This window comes from Lissotriton vulgaris, chromosome 5, assembly GCF_964263255.1.
Source record: "Lissotriton vulgaris chromosome 5, aLisVul1.2, whole genome shotgun sequence".
Classification (NCBI taxonomy): domain Eukaryota; kingdom Metazoa; phylum Chordata; class Amphibia; order Caudata; family Salamandridae; genus Lissotriton; species Lissotriton vulgaris.
This window is the reverse complement of record NC_141693.1, coordinates 241,959,192-241,976,279: the sequence shown is the minus strand read 5'-3', so window position 1 is coordinate 241,976,279 and position 17,088 is coordinate 241,959,192. Positions and strand designations below refer to the sequence as shown.

Sequence of the window (17,088 nt, the reverse complement as noted above, 5' to 3'; positions counted from 1 at the left end):
ATCTTCGAGCTATGTTTTCATGCTGTCATTTATTTTTTATGAGGAAGTGCTTGTTTTGCTAATGTGTTTTCTCTTGCATGGATAAACGATGCGGTTCGCATAACCGAGCACATTATGAAATCAATGAAAATGTATATATAGTGTGCCAGGAAGTGAAACTTGTGTTCACAGGCCAACTATCAGGACGCAGTGCAGACAGGGTTGATAATTCCTGATTTTGGTTAGGATCAGTTCTGACGTTTAGGGCGTCATGATTAAGATTGTATAAATGTTCCAGTGCACAGAAGAACAAAAACAAAATATACAGAAGATGAACATCAAAGTGTGTCTAAAGCATATGAGAGGCAAGCTTGCTCAGAACTCTAACAGAAAAGTCCTGTGACTCTGCAGGCCAGTTTGCTTGTACAATACATGTTAAATAAAATAAAGGTCAATGAAGCTAGTTCATTCAAGATGACAAGCAAATCTGAAGCTCTTTTATAGGGCGTATTCCCCGGCCTTTCTGTTTTCTTCACAAGAATGGGATTTTTGTTAAACCTATATAAAATGCTGTTGCAGTCCTGTGTTTTTATAATACTTCATATAAACATGTAATATGTCCTTGAATTAAGTATAAAGGGTGAGTAGTTAACATGAATCCTTGTAACAAGTGTTATAATCTCACGGAGCTATGAGTCCAGACGTTGGTGAGAGTACGGCTATTATAATGTAGAATGTGGCTCAGTGGGTTGACTCCTTGGCCCACTCTCCGCCCTTGGTCGGAATCACTTCTCTGCACTTAGCCGGTCCAAAACTCTTTCTTTCGTTTTATAAAGCGCCAACATGCCCATCACGGTATCAGAACGCTGTACAAAGAGAGAGCTGCTGGGGGTTGCTGTGCCGCAAGAGCAATTTAGGATGTTCTGTGCATAGTATTCGTCCAGCAAGGTTTAACACAGTGGGATTCAGTATCAAATGGGGGGCAAGGGGGACGCTTCTATCATTCGATCTCATGTCGATCGTGTGGTGGTGCAGCAGCTTGTAACTAGCACATGGGGTATTTCGGGGTTATCCGCGTTTGGTGCAGGTGGTGCAGGGTCCTCACTTGTGCGCCTCCAAACACTCTTTAAGGGGGGCAGTGGTTATAGTGATGGGGAGTCGGATAACGCCAATCAAACTACGAAATGCAGTTCGATTTATAAACGAAACCCCGGTTGTTTGTATCATTCTAAAAACTTGAAATAGGTCAATAGCTATGTGTTGAAAAACCGTTTTCGATTTTATTAGGTAGGATTGCAGATTTATAACTCGTACAAAGTGTATGTTATTTGCAAATCAGCTTCAGTGATGAGGCGAGAACACATTCAAACGTGCACACTAATGCAAAATGTGCCTCCGTTTTCCTATCCAAACAGCGCACAGGCGCCACGGTTGCTGCACAGCACTCACTATACATCGCATTCCAGATCGGTTTCACTCTGCTGTTCTGGGCAGCTCTCACTGCACACATTGAAGATCAGCCCACGCTGGACACACTCTATCTAACTTGTGTGGAGGCATTTGTGGGCGTGAGTGGCCAGCAGCAACTACATTGTAAAGAAAGGAACGTACACCTTTAGAGTGGTTGTGGCTCCCCTGGCCCTCTGCAGTAGCAATCCCGATGGATGTGAAACGAAGATCTGGGATTGCTTTCATATGTATACAAGAGAAATGCCGCTGCTTTGCTAGACCCCTGCAGTGCTGATTTTTCACACGCCAGAGCTTCATCTGTGACTAATTGGAGTGAAAGGGGAGCTGGGGGGATGGTGGTGGTGGGGGGCGGGGACTGCATCAGAATACTCGTGTTGGGAGGTGCGAGGGTTTCATGTGTAAACATACAGAAGAGCAAGGAGAGATGTACGGGAGAGACCTTTAAATACCACAGAGATGTGGCCTCGTTAAAGCAGGAAAAGCCATGGTGGTTCAAGTACTTTGTCGATATAAACCGAACGGTGGCACAGGCCACCGACATGCAAATACATCCGGGTTATGCTATAGTCAAGAGGATGATCATACTGTGTTAGGTGTCGCTCTAGGACAAGGTGTTATGGCATAAAAAATATCGAAAGGACCAGGAGTGACCTGAGAATGCTCTTTCCATGAAAAAGTGTGGTACCATAGGAAACACACTTCAAATGGTCTGGTCGATTAGTGGACTAATGCATCCACGGCAGGGGCCTGTGTTTGACCTCATGGTCACAGGTTCATAACCCTCGCATGTGCCTATTCCGCGGAGACCCAAGCATACATACTTACCGGCCCCCGCATTCTGCTGTTGCCAATGGTGGGAAATAAGTTATACAGCTGGGAGGGTATTGGGGGGGGGTTTCCAGAACTGACAAGGCGCACACCTGAGTAACCGCAATGTGTCTACTATTATCAAGTACAACGGTCTAGGCAAAAGGGCGGGCGGTAATCCCTCACAACCGCTCAAGGTTGGACCAAGAAGATCCACACAAATTGCACAGTAACAGCGAAGCCCCTGCACTAGACACAACAGTAATGTCTGGGTGATTTTGAGTTTCAGTGAGATTGGTTGACTGTGCACATCAAGACTTTCAAGGTTAACAGATCATAAGTATAATTATGAGAGTTCAAGAGATGTAAAGTTCTTGGTGTTGTCCACCAGTTTAATGTTCCTCTGTACTTGCCAACACGTGTTTCATCGCAGGGAACAGACTGCGAATCTTCAGGGCTGGATGTAGATACAAAAAATACATTTGTGAGGGTGTTTAAACGACAATATATTAAGGTGGTATGTGAACCAGGGTGAAAGACGGCATGCCATTGAGTGACACTGTGTAATATTGTGACTTGAACAATACTGTACACGTGACTTTAGTGAAAGTGAAATGTGATATTGATTCTGTCATACAACATCAGATTTTATAGATGTGAATACGTACTAGGAGTATAGAACAATATTTCAATTCACTGACCAGAGCGAACTTCTTGAAAGTGGCGAAGTGAATCAAGTGTGTGTGTTTTTAACGAGTACGTAACCCCATGTGACTTGCTGTGACTGCCTAAAAGTACACATTAACTGTACTATTTAACACGTTTCACTTTACATCGCGCAGTACACTAAACTAAAGGCTTCACAACAAAAGATAAATTGTGGCTTTGGAATTTCATAAACACACCAAAGCCAATGGTTACTTGCGTTTCATGTCAAATAAAGCATTATTTCTTGATTAGATTGTAATTATTCTAGAGATTCATGTTATTCAGAAATCGTTTTTGGTTTAAAAGTGCTCGTGTTAGTGTCTTAGTTGAAAATAAAGCCCAACGGGGTTCCAATTGTCATAGTACAAAACAATGGGGGCCCCATCCAAAGGGGTATCTGCGGTGTGGTATAACGAAATATTAATTTACAAAAAACTAGTCGGTGAGAGTGCTCGATGATATATCACAAGGGCCAAAAGGGACAAAGGAGGATATCTGAAAGGTAAGTGAATGGCACTGAAGGTATGATGGTCTAAGGGAACACCAACTACAGTTATAACTAGTTAGTATTTTGACACGCGGTGTATTGAAAAAACGAACAAAAAATATAATTAGGGCAAAAGTGACACTGGCGGGTGGTGGGAAATAATGTCAGCCAACAATAACTGGTATTAGTAGTGGTCGTTGTTGGCCGCAGTTTATTAATAACCACAGACATATTAATAACACAAACTGGTTTCAAGCAATCTTCCATTTTACGAACATTAAACATCAATCATAATTGCCATATACAAATTATGACACCATCTTGTGATAACAGGTGTCAGTCTTTTTATGCCCTCCTTAGTTCGAAAATGGGGCTTGTACACAAACCAGTTTGTTGCCAGTCTATTGGTACTCCAGTGGTTGGTTGCCCACGCCTTCTGCGTGTTGCGGAGGGGAGCTTTCCTGTCGGGAGTTAGGTCCCCAGCTCGCTACCATTTGCGCCCTGCCGTCCGGCCGGGTCTGGGCCGCGAGTGCCGTCTCCTCCTGTTACTCCCCTCCTTTATGCCGCCACGTCACCCTGCCGTGCGGCATTCAAAAGTGAGTGGCCATCCTCTTACACACCGCCCGCTGGTGTGTTTTCTTAGCCAACCAGTGTAGGATTTCCGCTAACGCCCCTTCCCTTATCCAGCACTGCGACTTTGCTGTTCCTTAGGTGTGGGTGGGTGGGCTTCAGTCGTTGTTGTTGTCGCGCCGTTCTCCCAGCTCCTCGAAGGCGTTGTGCTTCTGCTGGGAGGCGGCGTCGCTTAAATCCTCCTCAGCCCTCCATGCAGGCCTCAGGTGAGTCCCCCTGATTGGGGGGTTCAAACAAAGCCAGGTTGACCATTGGGCGCCCTTTGGGGGCGCTCAGGTCAACAGGTCACTTCCGGTCGGGTGGCTGGTGCGCACCCCGCTTCCGCTGGTTCCTGGGTGCATCAAAGCGCCCAGAACCAGTTTACCCCCGCTAGTGGCACCACGAGGGTTATGGCGCCGGCCTTCAAGCCTCCCCCACCCTTACGGGAGGGTGCGGCGGCCTCTGCAAAATCCCGGCGAGTCCACTCAGCCTCTCATCCATTCTGAGGTCGATAAAATGAGTACCGCTGGGTAACAATAAACATCTGTTATTCAGCGCCAAGCTACCCCGTTGGGGTGAACTTGCGCTTTACAAATACACATGTTGTGTTATGTTATGGTGGTAGTAGAGGCAGAATGCATAAGAAAAAGGCTTACACATTCATTGATGAAGCCAGTAATTTTTTCTTTTTTTCTATAATGAAAAGAAAATGCAAAGCTTCACTCGGGCACACACAACTCAAGGTACATTATGGAGAGCAGCACCTTGGCTTTTCCACCGCAAATAATCGTCACATCACAGATGGCAGCAGCAGCAATGCAAGCTTTCCTTCATACATACAGAACACATGCTGCATATGAGGTAAATAAAATCAGCTGGACAGGGAGGCTGTGTTTCATCTGTACGATTTACCTACAGATCACAGGCAGGGGTACATTTTGAGTACAGTGTACAGTTCGAAAGGGCTTTTCTGAAATATTGTCTACATATCAGTGCCTTACTTTGAGTATTTTCACTAGCGTTGGAGGCCATCTTTTGGATATGGCGCCCCAAATTTGAATCCCCATCTGGAGGGACTGTCCTAGAGTATTACTCCTACCTCTAGAGCAAACACTGCAATATTCTGAGCCAATTTGGTGGCCACATGTTTAGGTATGGCTAAAGAGAACTACTGCTGTGTTCCAAATTTTGTCTTGCCTTTTCTAAAAAAATAAAATAAGAGTGGAGATGTGGGCCACCTACTTGAAGTATTTCAGTCTTGCATCATACTTTTGGTGGTTGGATGTGTTGTTCTGTCTTTCTGGAAGAGTCTTCGAACATCAGATTCCTTACCGTAGATTATCTCCCACGTGTCACGGTATCTGTAAAATCTTGAGCAGTACCTCTGTACGCCAGGAGGTGATGCTAACTGCCCTGCGTCAAGATCGTCCACACCAGATGTGATGTTTGCGTTGCCTATGTAGGTGCCAGCTCAGCACGCTGACATCAGTTACTTTCTTTCTGCGCCAACAGTCGTGGATCCAGAGAGCCACCTCAGTTACTTTTTCATCAGCCTTTTCTCAACTTTTGTCGAGTCATTATTCAAAATTGTTTCCTGAGTGCTAGGGATATGCTCTCTCAGGTAGGACCCTGTAGATACCCCTTCATTTCAAGACCGACTTTGGTCCCTCAACGCCGGTGCTGTTATCCCTGATGGCGAATGACATTGGTGAACATATCGTCCTTTCAACTGAAATGGCGTGACATTGACCTAATCTGAAGTAGAGTCTGGTGCCACTTGTGACAGGGCTGACTTAGGGCTCAGACATAGTCCCTGTCTTTTAGAGGGTTTTAGGAGATCAGCGAGTATGGAGCCTTTAGGCCTACTGAGGATCTTGCCCATTCTTACCAGAGGATAACTAGCACGAGTAGCTGAGTAACGGCAGCAGGATACACATCTCAGCAGACTCCTATTTAGTCTCCCCACCTGGCCCAGCTACTGAAGAGAATGCCTATGATGTGAACAGGTGACATTTTTCATATTGTTCACAATTGTTTTTTATTCACTATATAAGCAGTAGCAATTAAGTTTATGGGTCCTGAAGAACCGGCAGGTACCAATGTGGACCTTTAAATGTCCGCAGAAACATGTCGACCAGATAACCCAGTCAGTATTTATTTGTTAAAATCTGACTTTTTTGCACTCAATTTGTTTTTATTGTTGGAAGTGCACGGCTCCAGAATAAAGGTATATTGCGTTCACTATCCAATTTTACTACAGACACACCCCTTCTTTTATCACTATTCACTAATCACATTTGCACTGCTTTCAGTGCAAACAACATCTACCTATCACCCTATAAACTATCTCATCAATACCAACCATCTCCCAATAACACCCTGGAGTTGGTTAACTCGGACTACCTACTGTGAAGTAGACCACATGATGAATTGGGCGGTATAGGAACAGTAACTGATGGACACTTACTCACAATAGGTAAATGTCCTGTAGTTTGCTTACATCTGTAGCTTACACATAGCCATTTCCACACACATAGCTGTTTTACATGTTTAGACCCACTGTTATTCTTTGTGTTTTCTATAGTTTAAAGGGGTATTATAACTGTGCCTAGGTCGTTAAATATTCCCTCGGACCCTCTCTCCAATTATTTCATGTATTGTAGTTCATGGACAACACCACCTCCATGTGGTATTGCAACAAGTTTGGCTGGGTGTGGTTGTGGACTCCGTGCCAGAAGGCCCTGCACTGCTGGAAGTGGCTGGAATGTCGGGGCTTCTTCCTGGTCGTATAACACTTGGCTTTATCTATGAACACCAGAGCAGTCTAAGTTAGCCATTGACACCTTGCTGACCACAAAGGCCATCTTCATCTGAAGGTGGTGCAAGGTCTCTTACTCAAATTGGGAGAACCTTGACTCAATGTATTTGCCACTGGCAAGAACGTGCTTTGTCAGTGCTTTTCACGATGGCGTTTCCAAAGCATTTTCACTGTAACTCGTTTATTGAAAGGTTTGCAGCACGTTTGTCTTCCCCTTTCATTATTCCCCAGTCGGATTTGAATTTGGTTTTGACCTATCCGATGTGTTTTCCCTTTGAATCCATGCATAATTGTCCTTTCAGGCTTTTGACTCTTAAGTTGGTCTTCTTGGTGACCATTTCATCGGCTCGCAGAGTTAACAAGCTTGAGACCCTCCATATACCACCGTCTCCCAGACAAACTGTTTCTCAGAAATGTGCCTTCTTTCTACCTAAGATGGTGAACCACCTTTCATGTTGGTTAGCTAATCACCCTTCAGCAGTTAGAAGTCTCGTCTAGAAGAACAAGTTACTTACCTTTTGATAATGCCATTTCTGGTAGAGACTCTACCTAATCGCAGAATCTTTACCGACCTTCCCTTCCTACCCACTCTGGAAACCGCACTCATCCTTTGAAAGTCCTACTTAGCTTCAGCATACTGGTCACAAGCATCATTCTAATGTGGCTCCATGTCTGTGGGTGCGGAATGTGTCATGGAAAAACCTGATATCAGCGCGCTGGACTGGGGCCTATATCGGCACCACTCATGTCACATTTGGCACGGACGCCGTTGACGCCACTTAACAGCGTGCAGAGCTGCTGCTCAAGAACTTCCGAATCCAGTCTGATGCCTGGGGTATATTCTAAGGTAAATAATCTGCAGTTAGAACGAGTCTGTAGCCGAAAAGACATTACTTAAGTAACTTGTTCTTCAGGGTGTCCTTCTTTGCATTATATGGAATGCATTGTTTCAGGAACAGCAGATGCAGGCTGGGACTATTTGGCTAAAGTAGAAACCATCTTGTAAAAGGTATCTTCCCCAATAAAAGCAACACAAGTCTCCTGCACCTAATTAAAATATGTATGTAAAGGCACTATATGTGTCAGTGTTTTCCTTCATCATATTTTGTGAAAAATGTATGAACATGGAAAACACATGATTTTTATTAAAGTAACAATTGACAATACAATGTGTTTACATACTAACTTGAATGATAGTTTGTTGTTTTGCTTATTCATGAACCTGTTTTTCCTGAGTTATGGCTTGATTTGAAATACATGTGCTCATTTGAAGATGACAAGGGGTTCGATCATGTTGAAATGGCAAACAGCTCTCCGTGTTTCTGTACGGTGGGCCCACATTGTTTGAGTTATTTTTAATATTAAAAAGGGTTATTAGTATGTATAAACATTTGATTTCTTGTGAATCCATCAAGTATTAATTTCCAGTTGGAATCAATTATTAATTTCTGCTTACATTTCAGTCAAGCAGTTTCTAAATAGGGTTTTGTGCCATCCGGTGGTTATGCATGCATTTGGTGATCCTACTTTCCCACTCACTGCTTCATCAAAGTGGTCAGTATATATTCTCATGTTTTATTTTTCTCCCCTTCACCTTTGTTGAAGAGTAGCCCAGGCACACCTCAGAATGTTACTGCTGGCCACCTTGCGTTCACCCCTTCCCTAGGTATGTTTTATTGCTTAAACCATCATATTGAATGTAGCCTATCAGTAAACAAGCTCTTTTCCTAATATAAAGCCATACCTTTTGCCTTTGCAGTGCTTGTTTTTACTGATCTTGGTATTGGAGGCCTCTTCTAGGGTGATGCGTCCAGCTCTCTGGGATACATCTCTGCCTGTGTTGTGCCTTGCTCGAGGTGGGGTTGGAAGGAGGGTTATCTGCTATATTTTATCAATATGTAAGGATCGATAATGAATAGTGAACCATGATTGTATTATGAACAGTGGATGCATTGTCAGTTGATAGTGAATACATGGCAATAGATGGCAAGTGGATAGACAAAGGCAATATGATGGACTGGTTGATTGATAGAGCTTTAGTTTGGTGGGATTGGTGAAAACATGGAATGATGAAGTGTTTCTAGGTGGATGGCTGTAATAATAAATAGTAGCACCATTGGAAGCGTGGGTGGCCAGCTGCAGCCCAGAGTAGGGCAGTGGAGAGAACAATTGCACTGGTGCACGGATTTCTGCAATCAGTAGATCAGTGATGCTTAATGCCACAGAGCACACAGATAGTGGAACTTGAAATCATAAGGCAGTACAGTGCTGAGAGGCAGGGGAGAAGCAACAAGCTGGATTTGGAAGTAATGGTTTGACAAAAGTTACACAAGTTGCTGGATTGGCATTGGGGCAGGAGTTAACCATAAGTATATGTGTGTAGGTTGGGCACCATGTCAGCATGCAGGTGAAAAACTAAAGTGGAGCTGGTAATGTCACACATCTGCATTCTGATGGAGGACCAACTAAGTGGCCTCTCCCATGCAGCCTCCCACAGACTTAAGAGTAATATGGGGCCTACTTGAGTGAAGGCGAAAACGCCTTTCGTTACAGCATGCATCAAAGCAATCACTATACCATGTTTTTTTCTCACCAAGTAGTGCTGTAATAGGAGGCATGGCTATGAGCACTCTTTTTGCATTTGCATGGACAGAAAGGGGTTGCTCCAGTGGGATGCCCTACGTATCTCCTAGAGACCCCTAGCTGCAGATTCCTTATTTTAGAATATTCTCCAGGCAACAGACTGGATCCAGAAATGTTCGTCCAGCACCCCTGCACACCAGCAGGTGGCATTGTTTGGCACTTCGTTGGCGTTGTCTGCGTCTTAATAGACATGCGTGGTTCCAATATTACTTCTTTTCTTTCCGCACCAGTCAGAACAGACCTGGAGAGATCTACCACCGATCATGTTTGACTGACTTTTTTCTTGACTTATGTCGAGGCCCATTTTCAGATTTCATCTCTTGGTGTGTTAGGGATTTTCCCTAAAAAGGCAACAGCCTTCAAACCTTGTGGTGCCTCTCACAGGCGGATGTCTTGCATATGGTGGTTGGCGCTGGACCAAGACTCCAAAACCTACGAGATTTGCTGTGCTTTAATCCTAAGACACTCGGGGAATGTCCCTGAAGCTCCACGCCACCCGCTGTAGGGCGACTCAGCGACACAGAAGGTCCTTTGACCTCTCACAGAGCCACTCTCCCCGATTGTAGTCACAATCCTAGTCGTAGAGTAAGCCCCACAAAACAACGAATTCTAAGAAGGTGAAATGGTCCTAGACTTCTTTGCACTGGTCCAAGTCATCGGATCTGATGCAGGAGTGTTTGCACTCTGGGTCTCACCCTGCGGTGGAGCCTGTGCCACGATCCACTCTGCGCCTTACCAACTTTTCCAGAGCTGGAGCGACCCCCGCCTAACTCCAAGAGTTCTGTGAGGCAATTTACCTCACATTTGGATGGCCTAACGCCTCTGGAAAGGGCCTTTGGCCCCCATAGGTTTGGGAGAGTTCCCTACTAGTTCTCTGCCGGCGAGTTCGCCCTCTGCTTCTGTCAGGCCCCTTGGATCCTCGTCTGGATCGGGAGCGGCGCTGCATGTGAGGCTGTAACTTTCCCGAAGCCTGCTCCAGTGTCATCCTTCTTGGTGCCGCAGGCAGCATTGTCATACAAGACGCAGATCCGGATGGGCATCATCCGAAACGTACCATGCCCCCGAATCGGAGCAAATGCCTTTTTCCTCTGCTAGGCCTGGAGAGGGTGACAACTTGGAGGGGTCTGTGTGTGCTTCCCACAGTTTTGGAGTAGTCCCAAGCCATAATCTCCCAAGCTATTGGTGACTGGTTAGATGCAGCAAAGTTCACCATCACATGTGAACTTGACACGACTGACTCATTTGGCAGTGAAATTTCATCATAAGTGGCACTTAGACACCACACCTGACTGAGAGACACTGGCTTTTGAGAGGATGTCCAAGTTTTGCTCATGGACATGCCCTTTGATGGCTATCTCCTCTTTGGTGAGAAGGTGGATTCAGCGCTTGAGCATTTTAAGGACAACCGAGCTACAGTCAGGTCTTTGGGCCAATGCCAACCCCAGCCACCTTTCACCCCTTCCTTTGCTACGGTAGAGGCTACTAACCGCATCCCCTCCCAGCCACCAAGGTCAACAAATTTCCCAGCCATTTTGTGGTTGTGGGACGTGTGGTTCAACGTGGTTTCCACGGACCACGTGGGACCAGCAGCTAGAGGTCAGGTCTACTCCGGGGCCTGTATGATAGTGTTGTACTTGCCGGACGCATATATTCAAATTTCCGACCTGCTTGCCCACAGGCAATACCGGCGTTCACAGTGGGCAAAGAGTACCTTCAGTTTGTCATGCTCCTCTTTGGCCTCACCAGTGCCCCTCTGGTGTTCACCAAGGTGATGGTGGTGGTTGCAGCACGAGTGAGAAGGTCTGGAGTTCCAGTCTTCCCCAACCTCGATGATTGGCTTTTGGAGGTGGGCTCACCACAGGCAGTCACCTCCCACCTCCTGACAACAGCAGACTCCTCCATTAGCTGGGTTCACTTTCAACGTGCCAAAGTCACACCTAATTCCCTCTCAGACGCTCCCTTTCATCAGGGCTGTTCGGGACACTGCAGTTTCAGGCCTGTCCTCCTGAATGGTGAGTCTGGGATATTCAGGCTATCATACCGATGTTTCAGTCTCTATCCTGGATTTCGGTGAGACTGAATATGATGAGGCTTGTATACATGTTAAGTCCTAGTTTATGACGAATATTTTTTATCTTAAGCTATAGGTTAGAAAGGAAACTGCAATTTAAGCTTGACTAAGTTATAATTTTCTAGACACGTAATCATGTGTTCAATTTCTACGTGTCAATATATACTTTAAAATTTTAGCTTAGGGTATAGTTGTGGGGGTTCCCAGTGTAGGGCTAAAGGAGTTGCAATTAAAATCCTACTGTGTCTCTTCTTTGGAAAACTGCCTAAAAGACCCAGGTGTAAATACTGTCGGAAAATGAAATGTCCAAAAGTGCATCTGTGATCGCAGTATTTAGGGGGGAAGGAGAGTGGCCGGGGTGAGGGGATGGCTGAAGGAAGAAAATGTAATGAAAACATTTTTAAATTGGAGAACACATTTAAAATGGCAACATTTGTTTTCCTTCAAGTCCATATTTTAAGATAGGTTTTTGGTTATCAAGCATGTGCATTTTTCCATAAATACCGTACCTTTATGCCAGCCCTTCAGAAAGTCATATGTTGCATTTTTATGTTTAGGAAAGTGTAGCAAATGCCCCAACAGGTGTTATAAATGGTGAGAAGTATTCTCAAATTATTTATTGATACGATTTGCCATTGGTTTTGCAAATCTGGCCCATTGAGAGTAGGATAAGTCTTCTACTACCTTAGTTTTATGACTTTCTGGGAATTCACAACATTGAAGCAAGTTGAGCACAGACGACTGTAATAGCTTTCCAGGAATACATCTGTTTTGCATTTTGGTGCTAGATTTTTCATTGTCAAAAAAGGATAACGCGTAGAGTTAGTTTATAGTGGGATTTATTTTTTACCTTGTTTTTTCAGTACAGTGAAATGTCTTTTCTAGGTTAAATCCCTTCCTCTTTGCCCCGTATAGTTTGGGGTCATCCTTCCACCCTATAAATTAATTTAGCCCAAAATTTGTTGGGTTAAATGTACATGTTTGTGGGGTTGGGTGCTACCTGGAGCAGTGTTGTGAAGCCCGCAAAATAATTGGAGTTCCAAAAATGTGGCATAACCACCCCTCTGTTGCCTCTTTTTTAATTTATTTTTAGCTTTGCTGTCCTCTAACAGTAAACTTATTGGGACTATATTAAATGCAGTTTGTGTTTTTAAAATTGAACTATAAGGGGCCTTAAAAGCCAACTTTAATTTAAGAGAAGCAATCACCAAAATCAGGACCCACTTGATCATGACTATATGTAATACCGGTTTAGGAATTGAATTGAATTGAGTTAGGTTCTTGTATAGCGCAGCTGCCACCCTATGGGTATCCTGGCGCTCAGACTGAAAATAGACCAACCTAAACACAGACCGGGATAGTAGCGGGAACAGGACTAAGGATCAATACTAGGAAAGAGCCAAGTTTTCAGGCTCTTTCTGAACTCGGCCAGAGAGTTGGCTTGTCCGATATTCTGGTGCAGCTCGTTCCATAAGTGAGCGGCTGCCACACTGAAAGCCCCCCCTCCCCCCATCCTGGAGCGCCTAAATCTGGTGGCTGTCAGCAAGTATGCACTAGAGGAGCGGAGCTGCCTTTTGGGATTGTACCAGGTAAACTTCTTTTGCAGTGGGACAGGACCCAAGTCGTGTACTGCTCTGTAGGCAATGCAGAGTGATTTAAAATGAACCCTCTCCTTAATAGGCAACCAATAAAGGTCTCTCAAAGCCAACATTGTGGAGGACCTAAGTTGCCTGTTTAGCACCATCTTTGCCGCCATAGACTGGACTCTCTGCAATCCCTGGAAGATATATTGCGGTGCTCCCAAATACAGGGAGTTGCAGTAGTCCAGCCTACTCAGCACTATGTTCCTCACCACAAGGGAGCGCGAGTCTTTAGGGAGTAGCGGGAGGATCTGTCGTAGCATGCGCATTAAGGAGAGGCACACGTCAACAGTTTTGTTGGCCTGCGACTCCATTTGGACATCACCGTCCATCAAGTCTCCCAGATTGCGCACCGTTTTAACTGGGACCAGAGGCTCCTCCTCTGGAGTGAGCCTGAACTCCAGAGGTTGATGTTGGGACAATCTGGCCTTGGGGCAGTATACCACCTCTGTTTTCCCCTCGTTGAATTGTAGAGAGTTTCTCCTAAGCCATCTAGCAGTCTGACACATACACTCCTGGAACGTATCCATGGATACGGCTTGCTTCCCCTCCAGAGAAAACACCAGTTGAGTGTCGTCAGCGTAGTTGACCAGGTCAATACCAAAGGATTTAATAATGGGGAATTAGGGCTGTAAGTAGATATTAAAAAGAATGGGACTAATCGCAGAGCCCTGCGGTACCCCATGATGCACTGGAGACTTACTGGAGGTGAAAGGTGTCATAGTCACCATCTGTTGTCTTCCTGCTAGGTAGGACCATAGCCATTGTAAGGCCCGTCCTGAAACCCCTATCCTCTCCAGCCTTTCCACCAGTATTGCGTGGCTCACCGTATCGAATGCGGCTGACATATCGAGTAATACTAGAATGGTGTCATTCCCATTGTCAGCGCGCATCCGTAGGTTGTCTAATACGGTAGCCAGAGCAGTCTTGGTACCATGACCTGGGCGAAACCCAAATTGGTCCCTGTCCAGCAGATGGTTATCTTCCAGATAGCATGAGAGACTTTTGCTGACTGCTTTTTCAAAGATGTTAATTGGATAAGGCAAAAGGGAAATGGGTCTAAAATGTGCTGGTGTCTTAGGGTCTAGCGAGGGTTTTTTCAGCAGAGGTGTCACTACTGCCTGCTTCCACGTCTCTGGGACTATTTCTACTTCCAAGGATTGGCTGCAGATGTGTTACAGCCAAGGAAAGTTTTCTTGACCGATAGTTTTCCAGATTTTGTGTGGAAGAGGGTCAAGTGGGGAACCAGAGGACACACTATTAGCCAGAATGTTAAAGGAATGATCCGTGAGGACTAGAAATTTGTCCAGGGAGGTGTTCACCCAGACCACTTCATCCGGCCTCTGGTTCGAATTGTCCTGGTCGCTGGTATTATTAGGAAGTAGGTCTCGACAATTTTAGCAATTTTCTCTTTAAAATGAGCCGCAATCTCCAAGCATAGTTCTTGCGAAGCAGCTACCTTATTACTCAAACCCCCCTTGATGAGTGGGTTGCTGAACCAGTTGGTGTAGATTGATGTTCAGGCAGGTGTTCCTCAAATCTCTCAAATGACTGCCCAGACTTCCGTTGTCCCATAAATTGAAGTTTCCCATTATAACCATTCTAGAGTGGGTTAAGGTCAAATTAGTAATAATATCCGCGAGTACTCAGAAGTGGGTATCTTGCCCTGGGGGTTTTTAACAGATCATTCCAGTAAGTAACCTGCCTTTAGCCTCCTGCAATGAAAACCCAAGAATTCCAAAAAAGTTTATATGTAGAACTTGGGAACTTTTCTTTACCTGGAAACATTTTGCATTCTGTTCCCTGCTCAGGATGGTGCTACATGCTGCAGCCATACGTTTGCAACACATTATCTGGGCCTCATGCGCATCGCCAAAACATACTACTGGTTATACCTCAACTAACACCTATCTGACCTTGCTCAACAAATAGCTGTTTGCCCAACCAACAGGAAAGCAAAAGCAGTTTGAGGGCTTATCTTCGGATATGAAAGCAATAAGTATGTGAAAGTACAAGCCCTAGATTTGCAAAAATATTAGAATTGGAGTCACTAATCTTGTGTTTATGTACTGCATTCCACAAAGTGAATTGGTGCCTTGCAATTTGTATGCTTATTAGGCTTGTCTTACACTACATGTTAGCCTGCTTCCTCCCTGCCCTGTGACATAACCTATCGTACATTAGGGCCCCCACAACACCTTTTCAGAACACAGGCATTTAGCTGCATAATTCGGTCCTCGTCTTTTGGACACTATGGTGGTGGTGTAATCAGTACACCAGTGGTAGGCATGCAGTTCTGTGCATTACTTTATTCCCGTAAGTTTGTTACATAGATGTATGATTCTTTGAGTGAATCTTTCCACAACTGCTTTTATTCAAAAGTATGGTATTTTCTGGAAATACCTACTTAAGGTAGCGTATCCCTTCACTTACTGACATTTTCCCTGCAAGCTGTTGCCTTATTATTACTTGACACTTATACCATATTCAGGCACTGATCTCATTCTTAGTGATAAATTGTATTTAGAATTGTTCCCGATTATACTCTTAATCTATCCATTCTGATTGAGACTTCAAGTCTCAGATTCCTCACCTTTTGAATATTCCCCAGGTATTAGACTAGATCCTGAAACTTTTCAGCAGTACCTCAGTTCACCTATAGGTGGTGCCATGCAGCTCCGCACGGAAGTCGTTATCCTCCGGAAATGACTTGCATAACCTAGACAGGCGACACTGCAGCATGCAGATCTCAGTTCCTTTTTTCCGGCGCCGCCGGATGTGGATCTGAAACTCCTCTTTGACACACTTACCTTAATAATTTATGTCCGAATTTCACAGTGTGCAAGGGAATGTCGCCCCTAAAAACTACAGCTTTTAAGCCCTGTAGGAACTGTCACAAACAAATGTCTGTGAGCTCTAAGGCCTGAAGTGACTGCACAATGATTAACCCGAAGACCATCCGAGATCACGAGGTGAAGCTTTACATCGACAAACGCAAGAAAACTCTGCATCAAGACTGATCTGAGTAAATGTAAATGTATTTGAGCTTATATAGTGCACAGCTACCCACAAAGGGTTTCCCGGCGCTTGCTTAGGGAACCCGTCCTGGTATTCCCCTTTGAGATAACCCCGGCAGGGTATCCACAAGGTGAAAGCCAGGCATCCCGCCGCGAGGGGCCGTTGTGGAGATTAAGCAAGCTATTGCCCAGAGTCGCAGAGTGTGAACCCGTGAGTCGAGAAGGCACCGGAGCGAGAATTATCGAGTCTGTGGAATTTTTGAGCCCAAGACCAGCCGAGGCGGGGAATTGAACCCTGGTCCAGGGCCGATCTCAGCTTCCGGGTCTGCCGCCTCTAACCCCTGAGCCACACTTCTCCACAGTGAGTGGGGCTCTAAGTCAAAAGTTTGATCCCTGCTCCATTCTCTCTACAGGAGTCGCAGAGGCCAGTCTTTGCCGAGATCTAAATCTTTGGATAAGTTAAAGAAGAAACATAAAAAACCGAAGCCCCCTGCATTCACCTAAGCAGGTGTGGGGGCAGTGCCATGGCTCTCAATCTCGCTCTGAGTCACTCAACTTGCAGCCGATCCCGTAACTGGTTCCAGCACAGCCCATGTTTCAAGGGCCTGTCGGCCTCTCCAGAGCAGGTCAAAGAGTTACGCAAGGCCCTGCCATGAGTCTTTGGATGTTTTCCGTCTACCTCTGGTATGCCAGTGGACCCCAAGGAGTCAGAGAATATTTTATCTAGGAAAAAACCGCAGGTTCACCCTTGATGCCTATTGGACCCTTTTGAGCCCATCACAACTCCTCCGGCTCCGATCCTAACCTTGCCTCTGGTGCCACGGTCCACGTAAGTCCCT

General features: G+C 45.2%; 1 protein-coding gene across 2 annotated transcripts in view; it reads left to right on the top strand.

Annotated features, from left to right (window-relative positions):
* The window catches only part of RGS3 (regulator of G protein signaling 3), a 688,935-nt gene that overhangs the window by 133,030 nt on the left and 538,817 nt on the right, over nucleotides 1-17,088 (top strand). The gene's annotated exons all lie outside the window — the stretch shown is intronic.